This window comes from Erpetoichthys calabaricus, chromosome 8, assembly GCF_900747795.2.
Source record: "Erpetoichthys calabaricus chromosome 8, fErpCal1.3, whole genome shotgun sequence".
Classification (NCBI taxonomy): Eukaryota; Metazoa; Chordata; class Cladistia; order Polypteriformes; family Polypteridae; genus Erpetoichthys; species Erpetoichthys calabaricus.
The window spans coordinates 20,857,685-20,877,023 of record NC_041401.2 but is presented as its reverse complement, the minus strand read 5'-3'; the positions used below and the strand labels follow the sequence as shown (position 1 = coordinate 20,877,023).

The window sequence follows — 19,339 nt, the reverse complement described above, 5'->3', positions numbered from 1 at the left end:
TGCAAGGAGAACCTTCTTTGCCTTGCCAGAACATGATATAACTCATGATCGTATTTCAAAAGGATGTCGGGATCAGTCTTTTAAAAATATAAAACTGACCTTCAATATGTGCGGCACAGTGGCACAGTGGGTAGCGCTGCTGCCTAGCAGTTGGAAGATCTGGGGACCTGGGTTCGCTTCCCGGGTCCTCCCTGCGTGGAGTTTGCATGTTCTCCCCGTGTCTGCGTGGGTTTCCTCCGGGCGCTCCGGTTTCCTCCCACAGTCCAAAGACATGCAGGTTAGGTGGATTGGTGATTCTAAATTGGCCCTGGTGTGTGCTTGGTGTGTGGGTGTGTTTGTGTGTGTCCTGCGGTGGGTTGGCACCCTGCCCGGGATTGATTCCTGCCTTGTGCCCTGTGTTGGCTGGGATTGGCTCCAGCAGACCCCCGTGACCCTGTGTTCGGATTCAGCGGGTTGGAAAATGGATGGATGGATGGATGACCTTCAATATCCACTTTCAGTTTGGCAGGAGAGAAGAGGCTGTATCTGATTTTGGCACTGCGTAGACACTGTTTAATGCTGTAGTATGTGATGCATTTAGAAGCTGTTGCAGGGGAGAAACCTGGGAAAATACGAATGTGGTTCTTTTCAAATATAATCTCCTCTTTCAGTTATATCAGTATAGTGTTACAGTGATGGTTATCCTTCTTGAAGTTTCTCCCATCTCCACATAGGTTCTCTGGAGCTCAACCAATGTGACCATTGGGTTCTTGGTCACCTCACTTTCAATGACCCTTCTCCCCGAGTGTTCTTTTTAGCAGGGTTGCCAACAGTTATACTATGGATTGTGGTCGTTCCAAACTGTTTTCATTTAAGAATTATAAAAGCAATTGTGTTATTTCCTAATCTTGTCCAATCAGTTGAATTTACCTCAGGTGGGCTCCAAACAAGGTGCAGTAACATCTCCGTGATGATCAATGGAATTAGATGCACCCGTTGTCACTTTGCCATTCTGGTGTATTGAGTGTTGCTTAATGTGGAGGAAACAATTACTTAAATGAGTTCAGCACAAAGCTGCGTCATAATAAATTGTGAAAAATGTCATAGGGTCTGAATACCTTTTGATTCCACAAGGTGGTGTCACAAACCCATCCCAACACAACCATTCTGACTTCATTCCAACGTAATGAATCATTTTATTTTAAAGAAAATACCTCTCAACAGACTTCTTCACAATAAACACAATTCCTTCTCTCTTCTCCACTTGTGTGTATTAATATATATATATATATATATATATATATATATATATATATATATATATATATATATATATATATATATAGATAGATACACACACACACACACACAGACATATATATACACAGCGGGGAAAATAAGTATTGAATGTTATTTTTCTCAGTAAATATACTTCTAATGTGGCTATTGACATGAAAATTTCACCAGATGTCGGTAACAACCCAAGTAATCCACACAAAGAAATCAAAACAAACAACTCCATAAATCAAGTTATGTGTAATAAAGTGTAATGACACAGGGACTAAGTATTGAACACGCTTACTGATATTTATTTAATACTTAGTTGAAAAGCCTTTGTCAGAAATCTTGCGAGGAGCACCTGGTTGTGGCCATTTTTTTGAGAAATGATGTTCTTTCCACTTTCTTAATTATGGCCCCAACGGCACTCACTGGAACATTCAGAAGTTTAGAAATATGTCTGTAGCCAATGCTATCAATATGTTTTGCAACAATAAGGTTGTGAAGGTCTTGAGAGAGCTCTTTGCTTTTACCCATCATGTGATGCTTCTTGTGTGACACCTTGGGAATGAGAAACCTTTTTATAGGCCATCAATTAGGACTAAACCAGCTAATATTCATTTGCACTGATAGAGGGCAGCATTGCTTTCTAAATACTGACAGATTTCAGCTGGTTTCTTGGCTTTCCATACCTTTTTGCACCTCCTTTTCTTCATGTGTTCAATACTTATTCCCTGTTTCACTCCATTTTATTACACATATATATTTATTACAAATATATTTACTGAGAAAAACATTGAAACTTTCCATACTCATTTTCCAGGCTGTATATATGAGGGGCATTCAAATATAAACAGGAATTTATGAGCTGCACTTTGTTTACTGAATACAATGAAACGACTTACATACTGTTTTTCTCTATAGTCTCCTGCCACTGCAATCCATTTCTTCCAGTGCTCAGGAAGCTTCTTAATCCCCAGAGAGTAAAAGTCTTCTGAATGCATGATGACCCATTCTTGCACAGCGTCAATAACCTCCTCATTCGAATTGAATTTCTTCTCTCCTAAAAATTCCTTAAGCAGACCGAAGAGATGATAGTCCCCATCTCTGAATGACTTACACCAATCATACACTCTTGACTGAGAGAGAGACATTCATCCCCAAACTGTTTTGTAAATCTTGAATAAATCTGAGATGGAATGACTCCTTCATTTGTTAGAAATTGAATAATAATGTGCTGTGCAACACCACTGTGTACCTCCTGCTCCGACATGTTGATTACAACTGACAGGAAGGGGGGAAAGAGCAGCTAGCACCGTTAACAACAAGTTCATATATGTGTGTTTGTCCAATGAGTCAGGTCTACCTTGCACTCTTTATAAGAACAGAGCATGAAACTTCTTGTTTATAATTGAACACCCCTCGTACATATATATATTGTCACAAATAATCTTACCAGACATCATAAAGGTTTGGGGCAGCCACCTGTATAATGTATCCTGGCTGCAAATATAGTACATTTTCAAAGAGTTGTTCACAAGACTGAGTCCAAAATAGAACTGATTACATGAGACAAAGATGGAGGCTTTAAAGGCCAGTACAGGAAGTGACGACATCAAAGGGGCTGGCACCGGAAGTGATGTCATCTGGATCAGAAGTGACATCATCAAAGGGACCAGAACTTTGCAGAATTTCCCAGGAAAGGTCTGTAGGGAACTGAGAAAGACACTCAGTGCACTCCGCTGCCCCCTGGTCGGATATTTTATCACAATTATTCAGGCCCTTTAGTTGCCAGTCGTTCTAGTATAATGGTGTCCCAGCCGGGCAAGGGCCCCGGCTGTATGCCACAATATATATATATATACATACACACACATGCAACATAAATAGTTTATTAAATCACAGCCATACTTACATACAGTTAGGTCCATAAATATTTGGACAGAGACAACGTTTTTCTAATTTTAGTTCTGTACATTACCACAATGAATTTTAAATGAAACAACTCCAATGCAGTTGAAGTGCAGACTTTCAGCCTTAATTCACTGGGGTGAACAAAACTAAAGCATTTTCTTAACACAATCCCTTCATTTCAGGGGCTCAAAAGTAATTGGACAAATTAAATAACTGGAAATAAAATGTTCATTTCTAATACTTGGTTGAAAACCCTTTGCTGGCAATGACAGCCTGAAGTCTTGAACTCCTGGACATCACCAGATGTTGGGTTTCCTCCTTTTTAATGCTCTGCCAGGCCTTTACTGCAGCGGCTTTCAGTTGCTGTTTGTTTGTGGGCCTTTCTGTCTGAAGTTTAGTCCTCAACAAGTGAAATGCCTGCTCAATTAGGTTAAGATCAGGTGACTGACTTGGCCATTCAAGAATTTTCCACTTCTTTGCTTTAATAAACTCCTGGGTTGCTTTGGCTGTATGTTTTGGGTCATTGTCCATCTGTATCATGAAACGCCAACCAATCAATTTGACTGCTGTATTTAGCTGGATTTGAGCAGACAGTATGTCTCTGAACACCTCAGAATTCATTCGGCTACTTCTGTCCTGTGTCACATCATCAATAAACACTAGTGTCCCAGTGCCAATGGCAGCCATGCACGCCCAAGCCATCACACTGCCTCCACCGTGTTTTACAGATGATGTGGTATGCTTTGGATAATGAGCTGTTCCACGCCTTCTCCATGCTTTTTTCTTGCCATCATTCTGGTAGAGGTTGATCTTGGTTTCATCTGTCCAAAGAATGTTTTTCCAGAACTGTGCTGGCTTTTTTAGATGTTCTTTAGCAAAGTCCAATCTAGCCGTTCTATTCTTGAGGCTTATGAGTGGCTTGCACCTTTCAGTGTACCCTCTGCATTTACTTTCATGCAGTCTTCTCTTTATGGTAGACTTGGATATCGATATGCCTATCCCCTGGAGAGTGTTGTTCACTTGGTTGGCTGTTGTGAAGGGGTTTCTCTTCACTATGGAAATGATTCTGAGATCATCCACCACTGTTGTCTTCCGTGGACGTCCAGGTCTTTTTGCGTTGCTGAGTTCACCAGTGCTTGCTTTATTTCTCAGGATGTACCAAACTGTAGATTTTGCCACTCGTAATATTGTAGCAATTTCTCAGATGGTTTTTTCTGTTTTCGCAGCTTAATGATGGCTTCTTTCACCTGCACGGAGAGCTCCTTTGACCGCATGTTGTCTGTTCACAGCAAAATCTTCCACATGCAAGCACCACACCTCAAATCAACTCCAGGCCTTTTATCTGCTTAATTGATAATGACATAACGACGGACTTGACCACACCTGCCCATGAAATAGCCTTTGAGTCAATTGTCCAATTACTTTTGAACCCCTGAAATGAAGGGATTGTGTTAAAAAAATGCTTTAGTTGCCTCACATTTTTATGCAATCGTTTTGTTCACCCCACTGAATTAAAGCTGAAAGTCTGCACTTCAACTGCATCTGAGTTGTTTTATTTAAAATTCATTGTGGTAATGTACAGAACCAAAATTAGAAAAAAGTGGTCTCTGTCCAAATATTTATGGACCTAACTGTATTTCATAGAATATATATGTAACCATCAAGTGGCATGATCGACTCATCAGAAAGCAGTCCACACAGATTTTTGGAGTCTGTTGTAAGCGTCCTCTTTTCATAAATTCTTGGCAGTTCATCAGCTTTTATTTTGTTGTATTTTCAACCCCCCCCCCCCCCCCCCCCCCATCTGCCACTGTCTCTACACTCTATCAATGACCACCACCTTAACCATCACTTGTATTTCCTTTCACATGGGGTGGCACCTCATTTTTTTCAATCTATTGTACTGAGCATCCTTCTCTTTTAGTCAAGTAGCTTATTTGCCATGAAAATTATGTGAAAATATGGTTAGTGAAGACATTTCTTGGATTGCAATAAAAGACTCCATGAGTCTCATCACCACAATGGGATATTTCTTTAAATAAGGAATAGTGTCTACTATACACTTTATTTGTTGTTTATATCAGCAGCTATCCAGAATTTATGCCAGACTTATGGTGTTTGTTGACTTGTTCTAAATGGCAAAAATATCAGCATTTCATTGGGAATAACTGCACATCAAAACTTATGCTCTGCCCTAGCATAAGATGTTGTTCTTCATAAAAAGTGTCTGATAAATTGCAGCAGCAAAGATGTCAGCATGTTGTGAGGCGCCATTTAGAAAACCAAGTGATCTGAGTATACATCTGTCATCAAACCATTTTGTGTGTATGTCATTCAGTACATGCATCAATATTTTAACAGAGTTGTATCTCAAATTATATGATTTTTTATTTCCTTAACCAAGAGGTCATTCAAAGCCACGTCCAATGTTCTATTTCTCCTTGCATCTTCAGCCATGGTGCAGTCTGTGTGTGTCAGCACCTTCATGTAGTACAAATAAAGAAAGCCGACTGTCTAGTCTCACATTTATGAATATTGCTGGGGCTGCAGTTTCTGTGGAAATGTTGTGAGTGTGTTGCCTTCCTGTGCTGTACTCTTTGCTTGCTCCTCACTCTGTCCACAATGTTTCATCTCGCGTGTTATCTTCTCCTCATTCCAGACTGACACAGCCTGCTTATTTCATACTTTAAGCTGAGTGAAAACATTGTGAGTACATTACAAGTGATCTTCTAGTCATTGGTTATCTAACTGAAATAGTTCAAGTTCAAGCACTTTATTGTCATTGTGTAACACAACATCAAAATTACTTTTATGACAACCCCAAAGGTGCATTTAAAGAATTGAATCAAAGCAACAATTTAAAAACAGAATTTGTATAAAAAAGGAGAACATTTTCAAATATGTCGTATACAGTGTTAAGTAACCAGAGCAAATTATTATTGTCCATTGTACAGCATCATAAATTGTTATTCCACCTTTTAATGAATAGTATATTACATATTATATATTGTATAATATTAGTACATTACACATTACCAATATAGCTTATTGCACATATTCAGTTAAAAACTATCTCCGACTGAAGAGAAATAACAGGAGTGCAAACAGTTTTTCAGATTTGTGTATTATTTTCACACATGAAGTATTTGTAACTTGGCATTACCAATCCTCTCAACACACATGTTTTTGGGATGCAGGAGGAAAACCGTAGGACTGACATGGAGGATTTTAAACCTTGAGGGCTAACCACTTTGGCATTGTGGAACCCACATGAACAAACAAATCCTTGTTATAACTGAAGGTACAATTTAGTAACTTGGAAGTCCTTGTAGTGGACGTTGAACACAATTTCTGTCCGTGCACTTTGAAAATGAATGACTTATCTCAAGACTAAACATGATCTTTGGATGGTGGGGAACAGAAAAATTTTGAAGCCATACATCAGTGCTGCATTTCTAATAAAAATATGACCTCTGGGTCGTGATGTCTTGTCAACTGAGATATTTCCTTTAACTTTCAATCCTCCTTGTACTTCAGAAAACACTTTAATGTTTTAACTAGTTGCTGTGTTCACACGTGCAAGGATTATCAGCCTTACTAAGTAGTTATAGATTTTCTTTGACCTAATGCAAGGTGATGCTTTGACTGATATGTAGTGGAGAAGAATCAAAACCCAATTCCTCTAGAGCCACAATACAAGAACAGCCATGAATGGGAGCCTACATCTGCCGGTTAATTAAAATCCTTTATTAATTTGACTTCTTGCTTCTTAGTTTTTGAAATGAGTTTGCTGGTGTAAAAATAGCTTGTGGTGTCTTTCTTAACCCAGATATCTTTAGATTTAGTACGCAGTTTTGTTTTGTATATGTTCAGAATTCTGCTGCCCGTTTACTTATATACACACTAAAAGATCTGCTCACATACAATACAGTACAATACAATACAGTTTATTTTTTGTATAGCCCAAAATCACACAAGAAGTGCCTCAATGGGCTTTAACAGGCCCTGCCTCTTGACAGCCCCCCAGCCTTGACTCTCTAAGAAGACAAGGAAAAACTCCCAAAAAAATCTTGTAGGGAAAAATGGAAGAAACCTTGGGAACGGCAGTTCAAAGAGAGACCTCTTTCCAGGTAGGTTGGGGGTGCAGTGGGTGTCAAAAGAAGGGGGTCAATACAATACAATACACAGAACAGAACAAATCCTCAATACAGTATAAAATAAAAAAAATTTTAGAAGTTAAAAAAAAAAAATAAACATTTTAGAAGTACGGAGCAGAATTTAACAGTAGATGATATCACATAATAAGATTTGGATATTTTTAGAGTCCTGAAGACCTCATCCATCAAGCTGCCTCCCCCATTAGTCCATTCCACGGCTGAAACAGTGCTGGGCCAGCCAATCCGATGAAAGGACCCCTCTTTCCCATGATTCCTGCGATCCTCCATCAGGGGTGATTTTACCTTAGGCAGGCAAAGCAACTTGGCAGGTGGGCCGTGGCACCAAGTGCTACATTTGAGTGCCGAAAAGAGGAACAGAATAGGTGAGGGTTAGTATCCAATTATAACTCTCATGTTACTTATGTTTTAGTGCTAATGACTAACAACAGAGATGCAGTCTGTAAAGTTAATCAGCAGCTCCAGTCAGGGTGTCCTAAACTGAAGTCGTGAGTCTTCAGCCGGGATTTAAAAGCTGAGACCGAAGGGGCATCCCTTATAGTAGCAGGCAGACCATTCTACTGTAGTTTAGGGGCCCTGTAAGTAAAAGCTTGACCTCCCATTGTTATTTTATTAATCCTTGAAACCATAAGCAGACCAGCATCTTGAGATCTTAATGTGCACTCAGGTTTGTAAGTCATGATACGTTCAGACAAGTAAGCCAGACCTCGGCCATTTAATACTTTATATGTTAAAAGGAGGATTTTGAAATCTGCCCTAAACTTAACCGGGAGCCAGTGTAAGGATTTAAGAACTGGAGTTATGTGTTCGTATTTTCTTGTTCTTGTAATAATTCTTGCAGCCACGTTTTGGATTAACTGAAGGCTGTATAGAGAACAGTTTGAACATCCACATCACTCCTGTCCTCTATGATTTTACATTGGTTACCAGTTTCTTCAAGAATCAAATATAAAATTATCCTTCTCACCTTTAAAGCCCTTCATGGGTTAGCCTCTCATTATTTGTCGGAGCTGCTGCTTCCTTACACTCCTGCCTGTGCATTACGATCATCGGATGCTAAGTTACTCGCTGTACCTAAATACAGCTTAATAACTATGGGTGGCAAAGCTATCAGAGTGATAGCCCCTAAAATTTGGAATTCTCTCCCTCTCAGCCTTCGCGAGGAAAAATCTATTATTAATTTCAAACTCCTGTTAAAAACACAGGCGGCACGGTGGCGCAGTGGGTAGCGCTGCTGCCTTGTAGTTGGGAGACCTGGGGACCTGGGTTCACTTCCCGGGTCCTCCCTGTGTGGAGTTTACATGTTCTCCCCGTGTCAGTGTGGGTTTCCTCCGGGCGCTCCGGTTTCCTCCCACAGTCCAAAGACATGCAGGTTAGGTGGATTGGCGATTCTAAATTGGCCCTAGTGTGTGCTTGGTGTTTGTGTGTGTCCTGCGGTAGGTTGGCACCCTGCCCGGGATTGGTTCCTGCCTTGTGCCCTGTGTTGGCTGGGATTGGCTCCAGCAGACCCCCGTGACCCTGTGTTCAGATTAAGCGGGTTGGAAAATGGATGGATGGATGGATGTTAAAAACACATCTTTTCAATGAGTGTTATTATTTATCGTGTATGTAATTTCTACTGTCATGTTAATGTGTGTATTGAATTGTAAAGTGTTCTTGAGTGTATGAAAGATGCTACATAAATAAAACTTATTATTATTATTCCATTGCTTCAGTGCTTTTAGCAGGAGCTTTTGTATATTGTCTGTTTAAAGACTGATTTATTATAATTCAGCTAGTTTTCATAAACTAATAAAAGAAACACATGGTTTTATGATCATTTGTCATTAATATGATGATGTGTGTCATATATACACACCCATGTTGTTTTATCTCTTTATCATAATTTAAGAAGCCATTACAGATCAAGGAGGCCATAATTAATTATGTCTGGAGTTTACTGAAAGCATGAAATATTGGCTCAGTAAAAGTGTGCCTAGAATAAAGTGCAGAAATTGAATTTTAGAAGTGAAGGCATGTAACAGTTGTAATGTGAAATAAAAAGAGGGAGAGAATAAACTTGGGGACCTGCCAGTACCCCCCATTTAATCAAAGCAAAGAATTGGAGAATAGAAAATAAAAATGTCAGTCCAGTAATCGCAGACGTTATGCGTTCTTTAGTGCCTCTCTGCTCGGCTTCTAAAGGCTCCTTCTGTTGCAGTGCTCCATGGTGTTCTTTCTCCTCTTTGTAAATAAATGCCAACTTCCAGCTCTGCGGTCCTTCAGTGTAGCTTGCTGTGTGTTAGAGACGCGTTCTTCATGGCTAAGCCAAAGGTGACATTAGTGGGTTTTGTCCTCAGGGCTGTGGGCGAAAGTAGGGAGACTGTTAACAACTGCATCTTTGCCAGTGTTGACACCTGCATCCTTTCTTCCATAACGCCACACTGATGCTCCCGACCCAGTTTAGTTGATATTATGCCAACAAAATAAGCTGTTATATTCTGAAAAAGCAAAATAGGTGCATTTGATTTAAGCTTAGCCCAAGCAAAAAAATAGCAGCCAAAGTGTCCACTTTTGAGACTCCTGTTTTGTACTTTGAGCTCTATTTGGCTGTAAAAATGCTGATCGATCAATGCAATGTTTTCAAATTAACAGGCTTCTCATTTTAAACAATATTGTTTTGAAGAAACAAGCCCAGAAACGGTTAATTAGTGTGTGAAAATCTTTTTGGTTCTTTCCATTTTGGCTTGGAGTAAATTATTTTGGAGCAGATTGCCCTTGATTTAGATCAGTGTTTCTCAATCACTGGGTAGTGGGTTGCAGTGGGTATCCATCCATCCATTATCCAACCCACTATATCCCAACTACAGGGTCACGGGGGTCTGCTGGAGCCAATCCCAACCAACACAAGGCACAAGGCAAGAAACAAACCCTGGGCAGGGCGCCAGCCCACCGCAGCAGTGGGTATCCCAAGTGATATATTTGCACTCCCAGCTCTGATGTGCTCAGTTCACCAAGGGGTACAGGACATCTGCTCTAATGATTATCTTCAATTCACAAAAGGGGGGCCTTAAGTACATGCCCCATCACCCCCCCTCACCCTCTGACTATCGTCTACAATATGAAATAGTGGGTTGTGACATCAAAAAAGTTGAGAACCACTGATTTAGATCACTGTCAATTCTGTTGGGAATTCATTTTATGCATTTCTTAAACTTATGGCATTCTTCTTTATGCTCCTTTATATTTTTGAGTCTTCTTCACACAGCAACGATCCAATCAAACAGGTTCATAGTATGATACCTTTGTTTGAAAAGTAATGAGGGTGTGCAATATGGCACGTGCATATCATTTTAGGGTCAGTGCTGAACTAAGCAATACATCCCCATGTGTGTTTATGTGAAAATCAGCATGAGAATGGCTGAGAGTGCAACCTGAAATACTTGGTCAATTTAAAATCAAAACCGGCCAACCTGAAGACATTTACAGTCCTGCTTTACTGACACTGCTGGAGTACATGTGCTTGCTGTTTTTTTTTTATCCTAAATAAGATGAAGCAGAAATATAAAACAATAGAATAGGTCAATTTCTGTTAACTAATCACAGATAAAATATGGTAAAATGCAATATTATCAATGCCTAGATTCAAAGCCAAAAGATGAATAAATCATTTAATTAAATGATTATATGTATGAGTGGGGAGTCAAGCTAAAGTTAGACAATGGGATTTATTAGACAATGAAACGAACTTTAACAAACCGATCATGTCATTTCTCAGGGTCGTCTCCACCCTTCTCAATGTACTTGTGCCACCTGCCTGGCAGTGCCAGGATTCTAGCAGAATAAAAGGTTTTGTCTCATCCTCGTGAGTTATTGTCGAAAACTACATGTTGAGCGAGGGGTACTCCAGCCACTAGTGCAAGTTACTGTGTCTTACTGGAGACCAAAATGAAGCCTGCTATCCGATCCAAGCGGTGGGGACTGCTGTCTGTCTTGAGGGAGTCCTTTTTCTGCAACACAATGACACACACACTGCCAAGAACACCAAGGCTTGTCTGGCGAAATTGAAGTTTAAGGTATTGCCACATCCTCCTTTTTTAGGACCGTGTGATTTCCACCTTTTTGGACAGCTAGAAAAACATCTGGGTGGTTGATGATTCAAGACAGATGATGACGATGTGAAGAAAGCGGTGCACGAGTGGTGGGGAGGACGAGACAAAACCTTTTATTCTGCTGGAATCCAGGCACTGCCAGGCAGGTGGCACAAGTGCATTGAGAAGGACGGAGATGACATTGATCAGTTGTGTTAAGGTTCATTCCATTTTCTGATAAATGCCATTTTCTAACTTTAGCTTGACTCCCCCTTGTACATACAATCATTTAATTAAATGATTTTTTCATCTTTTGGCTTTGAACTAGGCATCGATAATATTGCATTTTACCATATTTTATCTGTGATTAGTTAACAGAAATTGATCTATTCTAATGTGTTATATTTCTGCTTCATCTTACTTTTTAGTAGAGGTTTTCTTTGTAATTGTTTTAAACTAGTATTTTAAGCAATCAGATATGAGTGAGTAAATAGTATATTCAGTAAAATTATTCATCATAGGAGTTTGTGATTTTGCTTGCGTTTTTTTGTCTGCATACACTCATAGAAAAGTTTAAAAAAAAAAAAAAGAGGCAACAAAAATCATCATTCAAAACTCTTTAATGCTCACTCAAATAGAGCCAAAGTACAAGTAATCAAACTAACACAGACTTGTTTGCGATTGGAGAGGAAGACAAGGGTACCTTGGAAAAAATCCACAGCATTAAAAGGAAAAAAGATGCAAACTCCACACTGACCATAACCAAACCATAACTCAAACTCAGGATTCTGCACTGATGAAACAGCAGCATTAGCAGCCGTACTTTAGTGTCACCCAAATAAACATACATTGTGTTATACTGAATTTGCAACTACACGCTACAAACAAAAAAACATGAAATTATAAAAGAAGTTCACTTTAAAGCAGGTATTAGCCACTCATTTATACCCCCTCAGCTACAAATGTACTCATTCAGCACAAGACATCTTCAAAATTATTGAAGTTGTCACATTAAACAGGGTAGGCCACACATTACGCATGTCAAACCAACAATCACAACAAAAAACAGAAGCAGACCCACCTCGATGGAAGCAACCACTAACTTTAAATGCTAACATTTTATATTAAAAGCAGTTACTAGCAACATATCTGACCACTTTGTTATAATTTCCAAAAGCAGAATTAAAAAATGTTCTCCCTAAGCTGGAGGTTCAAAGATAGTCATTCTCAGTTTAAGGGTTAGATTTTTTTCATATGAGGTGACCTTTTGCAGATAGCATACTGTAGGTGGTTAGAGTAAGCTGTCTAGATATCAAGTGTATTGGCTAGCCGTGTTCCCAGCCTTCACAGCTAAACAATATTTCACCAGTTGTCAGCTTTGAATGTTATATTGGGTCAATTTAAAAAAAAAAAAATTTCTCCCTTCCCTTTAATCATTTTTAAAGGTTAGACATTTGAAACAGACCTTTATGAGGCTGTAGAAAATATTTATATCATTACTTTTTTTAATTAAAACTTACTGTTTATTTTCTTAATTTATTTTAACAATGTTCACTGCCATTTTCTTTAGTTATGGTTGGCGTGAACTTGTGTTTCTGTTATTAGGGTCGTGCCTACATTTGTAGAGGGTGTGCCTTCAGAGTTCACAACCTCTGACTGTGGGGTTAAAAGTCCCTTGGAAAGGTTAGTTCCTTATCTGAGTTGGCAGATTGCAAAACCCATTTTTCTGTACACTATGATCACTAAAAACACTTTCTCTTTCTCCGACAGGACACATAATCCATTACATTCGTGATATTACAGCTCTCTGAATAATTAAAATACTGAGATGTATACGGATATCTTTTTCATGATGATAGGAGTTAAAGCATGTTATTAAGCATGGGAACACGGTGGCGCAGTGCTTGTTCAAGTCTCACGCAAGAGGCTTGCTGCGCCATGCGCGACCTTCGATGAAATAATTTATTGCAGCAGTACTGTCAATTTCAAATGTACTAACCTCCAATTCCTGTCCTTACTTTTCTTTCTCCAAATACCCAATCGCCACACAATCAGCTCTGTAATAGACGTGAAGCCATCTGTAAGCTTAGAACGCCGATTCTTCAAAACTTTTAAGGAACATTGAAATATCTTCGTAGTACATGTTTAATTATTCTATCCATCTATCCTTCCAGTGTCGCGTCAGCACAAGCAAGAATACAACGCAATGCAGGAACAATCCATGAACTAGCTAGCACTGCGGCACCGTGTCCTCACATGTTTAATTATTAACAATACAGATTATTTAAATGAAGTTAAAGTTTTATCTGTATAATATAATCAACATATTTTGCTGCATTTCATCTTAAAAATGATATCTTCATCATATGTAAATACGCACTTTATAAAGTGGTGCAGGTTGTGCAATATTATAACTGTATCTCAAGTTTACAGTGAGGTAATTGTACTTATAAGTACAAACAGTTCTACAAGGAGCACTTGATGGACTGATTTAGTGCATTTATAGTTCTTGGGATGAAACTTTTTCTAAACCGCGAAGTCTGTACAGGGAAGTCTCTGAAACGTTTTGCCGTGGCTCAGGCAGCATCTGCTTCATGCTGTGTACCGATAATTCTTTTTCTGATCAGCTGCTGCTGTGATTCCCCACTCAGATACAGTGATAAATACTCCGAGTGGTGCAGAGAGAGTAATATGGAAAAAGATGATCTGCTGTGGCAACCCTTAACGGGAGCAGCTGAAAGAAGAAGAAGATGCATTGAGAGCAACAATGCTAAAGCAGTTATGGTATTTGGAATACTATGGCTATTCCCTGGACCATTATATTGCTGCAGGTTAATTACAATCAGGTGCATTACACTAATAAACAATATGCAGTTAGTTTCAGTGTACTGTATTTATAAAGCCGCGTCAGGAATGTGGATCTAAGAAAGAAAGGGTGACCACACAGGAACAGTAGCACTGCTTTGACGCTGGGTGCCGCCAGTCTGCAAAACCGAGCGGAGAAATTGCGTACGCCAGGGCATGAGGTACCGTGGAAAAGTGCGTGGCTTTACGGCAAGTTTAGGTTTTATACATCGCGATTTGAGCGTGGAAACGTTCGTACGCAACATTTCTGTGCGTACGCACCGTTTATACATGAGGCCCCAGGACTTAAGGACATGTCCTACTGTGATGGACTGAGAGAATTAAACCTGTTTCGTCTGAGCAGAGGAGACTGTTTGGAGACCTAATCCAAGTATTTAATATTCCTCAAAGGCATTGAAAAAGTCGATGGAACAACATTATTTCAGGGTTAGGGTGAATCGCATACTCAAGGACATTAGTGGAAATTAAAGGGAAGTGTATTTAGGACTGAAGCCAGAAAGCACTTCTTGATGCAAAGAGTTGTGGGACTCAGGAACAAACTACTGAGACATGGAGCTGAAGCAGAAACCATGATAACCTTTAAGAAGAATCTGGAGGAGATGCTGCTGGGACAGCTTAGCTATTAGCTAAACAAATGGAATTGATGGACTGAATGGTCTCCTGCCATTTATCAAATTTCTTATGTTCTTATCATTTGCCCACTGACTTATAAAAGGTGGATTGGGATTCTTCCAGTTAAGCAAGATAAGTCTATGTGCTAATAGTATGGTGTAGGCATTAACAGTCAATTTGTCCTTCTCCACTTTAAGTCCATCTGGGAGTTAAAAAAAAAAAAAAAATGATCCAATTTAACACAGAATACCAATTGATATGCTTGCTTTGTGATTAAACAAAGTGCACCGACATATCTAGAAAGGTTCAGTGTGCAACTATGTGGCCAATTCAGTATCTGCATAAGTTATTCCACTCAGTCACGTCTATAGTGAGGACAAAGATTTCTTATGACTGCATTGGGTGACAGTTGGGGCAGAGGCACTGAAGTGTTCCCAGCTTATATTCATCATCTGGTCTTCCTAAACATATAATAATTATTGATTACATTTTAGATAGTTTAACTTATGACATGTATGTCATTGTGTATGCATTCATTCGATGGCTTCATCTGTCATATTTGATCAGTCAAAGACAATTATGGCGTCTAGAAACATCCTTGAACACTATGGTGTTTGTAGGTTTCCTCTGCAGCAGCCTGCATTTCAACATGAAAAGATTTGCTCTGTCTGTCTACATGTAGGGGACTGCAACACTTGAGCTCTAATTCAGTATGATGTCCTGTTAGATGTCTAAGTTTCAATGAATGAATAATTTAGGGCTATTAGCAATAACATTTCTTTATAAGAAGAGAGAATTTGAATACTTGCTGTTTGTTTTCTGCAATTTTCATTACAAATTAAAACTAACTAATCTCTGGGGATTATAAGAGTTTTGCTACTTTAATAAAATTAATTTTAAAAGGCTTTATATTCATTTTCACCAGGCGTGTCTTATTAAAAAAAACAATTATTTTATTTTGCCAGGCCTGTTTTTAGCTTGCTTTAGTATATCGACTTTTTCCAATAAAGTCTGGCTGCAGACCTCCAGCGGTAGATCCCCTGTGATTGCTCCAATCACAGGACCCTCTGAAGTCATTCAGGGGCTTGAGGTGTGAAGTGGTAAGCACAAAATTTTCTTTCACTCCATCTTCAGATGGGCCTTTGCCTTTTGTCTGCCTCATTATTTATGCCACAACAATAACTGGATAATTCCAAGTGATTCTAAGAGAGCACTCTCGGTTGGGTCAGTTGACAGAAGCAGTCACTTGTTTCAATGCATTTTTCCAATTTGGCAATGTTAGAATTTGAGAAGGGTCTGGCATCAGATCTCCAGTGGTTGACCCCCCTCTAAGGCTGCTCCAGTAACGGGACCCTGTGATGTCATTCAGGTGCTTTAGGCGTGAACTGTAAAGTACACAATTTTCTTTTGTTATTGAAGTCATACACACACATCGATGATATTAGACTTTTGTTTTCTAATGTACTTATGCTCAACAGCCATATCTGCCTTTACATACGCTATAGCCTCCACAAATCTCTCCACTTCATGCCTCCTGCCTTAGGTTCCTGACTGACATCACAAGGTCCTATGGCTGAAGCACTGGAGGTCTGCAGCAATTCTGCACCCTTTATTGGTAGAAATCAGCCTGACATACTATTACAGTTCTCACTATGATCGAGATGATCATGTCACTTACTTGCTTTGTGGATTGTCAGGATTTGTGCCACTTGTCAGAATGTCCAAGCAACCCCACAATAACCAGGAAGACCACAGTAATGGTTGTGATGGCTCTTATACAGTAGATATTAGAGAGGTTTGAATAGATTAGCACTTCCTCCCCTATTAAAAGCAGCCAGTCATAATATACCACTTCCAAAACAAAGACACATAAACTAGGAATACCGCAAAAATACCAAGAAAAAAATCATAACACAGAAATTAAAATTGTCAGTTCATTTTTTGATCCACCTTTTCCACTGAGCGTCAAGGTGGCATTATGTTAGGCTGGATGGACCAGGTCACCGAGTTCTCGGCAACAAATTCTTTCAGCATACCCTGTGTCTTTTCTCTGTGGGTCTCACCTGGTGGGATATTCTTTCAAATTAAATGTATTTTGGCCACTTGTACTCTTGAGCTCATTCTTTTTGTCCTTACCTAGAGTAGTGAGCAAAAGTGAAAGTTATGTACTCTGTCCTGCACATTTAAGGCTTTGTCTACGGACTAGCCCTTCCACAGATTTTCAACATCAGCAGTACTTCATTGGTCAATCCTGCAGTCATTTCTACTGTCATTGATGAAGAAGAACCTGAGGCATTTGAACTCCTGTACATAGAGCATCCTCTTATTCCTTCCCTGAAGAGAGCAAGCCACTGATTTCTGGGAGATTTTCATAACCTCCAATTTGAAGGAACTAATACTCCACTTCATTACATACAGGAGATCGCAGTCTGGAGAAACTCAAGAGCGTAATGCCTTTCAAAAAACAAAAGAGATTCAATCCTTAGATTGACAAACTAGGTACAATCTCAGTTTGGTTGTGCTTTGATATCCTACCAATGAAAATCATTAAGAGAAGAGAAGGCAAGATTCCATAACCATATTGACAGGACTTCGCCAGTACGCTAACACATTTTTTTCTCTGCCAATGCACCGAACCAATAGCGCCAAGCTGTGGCTGATGCATTTTGTACTCTACTGGCACCTTCCCATCATGGGGTACACAGGTCTACAATAATTAACCCTGGAGCAGAGTTGCTGAGATTAACTCCTTAACTCAAGCTTTGGGTTGTTGTTTGAATGTGAACATTTGTTAGTTAGGTGACGCACATACAAGTCTGCTTCTAGGGTTTTTGGGGCCTTAATGGCTATACATATTTTGATGATAAAGTCATCACAGAGTTAGAGGGTGAGTGGGGAACCTCAAGACAACAGTGTCCCAACACATTCTTTTGCTCATTTATGTCAGGAAATGTCCCCGCTTCCATAATCTGCTCAGGTTCAGCCTGAATAAGCTGTGTTGCAAAAAACCCTCAAGACAAAGGGTGGAAGTGGAGTTCAAATACAGTGAACCCTTGACTTACGAACTCAATTTGTTCGCGAGGGCTGGTTGTAACTCAAGTTGGTTGTAAGTCAAGACTATTTTTCCCATAAGAAATAATGGAAATACCCATAATGTGTTCTGAACCTCCCACAGCAACACTTACTTAACCTTTTCATAATAAAAAAGGGTTGTATAATGTGCATATTTTACCAAAACACCAATAATTTTTCTAATGTACTAACCAAAAAGTTATAAAAATTGCCTAGCCTACCAGAAACAACAATTTCATACTGTACTCACCATTTAATTTGACATCTTTGGGTTGCAGGAAGGGAGGAGGAGGAGAATGAAATGGAAGGTGGTTATTGTTTGGAAGGAGCCTCCTTATACAAATCTTTTCTTTATAAAATTGTCGAGATGGTGGATTTCGACATGCTGTACTTATTAGAGAGATCGGTCACACGAACACCACTCTTATATTTCTGCACAATTTCCTTCTTTGTTTCGATTGTGATCGCTTTCTTTACCTTCGTTACCTTCTCTTCCTTCCTTAGCAATTATCAAAATAAATTATATAAATCACTGCACTGACAGAAATTACGTCCACAAACACATGTATCTGGGCTCCGACTGACGCTTACGAACGCTCTCGGCTCTTTGTTTACAATCGCACAAGCGGATACACGTGACCGCATTCGGGTCGTAACGCAAGACATTGGTTGTAATTCAAAACAAAAATTTTGGTCGTAAACCAAGTTGTTTGCATGTCAGGCCGGTCATATATCAAGGAGCGACTGTACTGTTGGACATCAGAAATGTGTGAGAAACGTTACTTTAAGTAATGCCCTGACTGTTAAACACTACATCAAAGTGGGTCTCCTGTAGTATTGTTAAGATTTTCAGACAACAATGTCAACTTTTATTTATATAGCACATTTAAAACAACATCGGAATGCTGTGGCCAAAGTGCTTTACAATAATAGAATTAAAGAAAAACATACAATTAACATGAATAACATAAATAGAAATAAAATAAATGAACATAAATAAAATAAATAATAAATGTTACATAATCACAATGAGGAAACCATCAGTATTACTGAAGGTCACAGAATGCACGTGAACAGAAATGAGTCTTTAATGTTGTTTTAAACAGTTCAATTGTAGACGACTCCTTTATGTGATGAGGTAAAGAGTTCCACAGGTGAGGCGCAGCAGCTGCAAAAGCCGTCTGTCCCCCTTAGTTTTACACTTGGTACGAGGGACAACAAGAGACAACTGGCCAGAAGATCTGAGCACTCTAGATGGCTGGTGTAAAACACACAATTCGGATAAACAGGCAGGAGCAAAGCCCATGTAAAGATTTAAAAACTAGCAACGAGATTTTAAAATCAATTTGAAAACTGACAGGCAGCCAGTGTAAA

At 39.3% G+C, this 19,339-nt stretch overlaps 1 protein-coding gene across 1 annotated transcript in view; it reads left to right on the top strand.

The window, feature by feature from the left end:
- The window catches only part of myo3b (myosin IIIB), a 619,900-nt gene that overhangs the window by 294,842 nt on the left and 305,719 nt on the right, over positions 1 to 19,339 (top strand).